Source organism: Geospiza fortis, unplaced genomic scaffold, assembly GCF_000277835.1.
Source record: "Geospiza fortis unplaced genomic scaffold, GeoFor_1.0 scaffold11, whole genome shotgun sequence".
Classification (NCBI taxonomy): Eukaryota; Metazoa; Chordata; class Aves; order Passeriformes; family Thraupidae; genus Geospiza; species Geospiza fortis.
Genome location: NW_005054304.1, coordinates 2,282,965 through 2,283,262, shown reverse-complemented (window position 1 = coordinate 2,283,262; position 298 = coordinate 2,282,965).

Genomic DNA, 298 nt, shown 5'->3' with positions numbered 1-298 from the left:
CCCCGTCCCCGCCGCTGCCAGGCGGGGGGAGCCGGTCCCCGCTGCCCCCCAGCGTGCCCTTGTGTCCCGGGATACGGGCAAGGAGCGGGAGCATCCACGCCGCACTCGCGGGGCTGCGCTGGGGCAAACCCGCCGCGATTCCGCACATTAACAGAAAAATCGGTGCTAACAGCGATACTGGTTTTAAAATAATATTTCACTTGTGGCTAAGGTCTTTTAGAACTGATTATGTTTGAGTTCAGGGCATTAAATGTCTCTTCATTTAAACATCTTAGGGAAAAAAACTAGGCATTGGAGG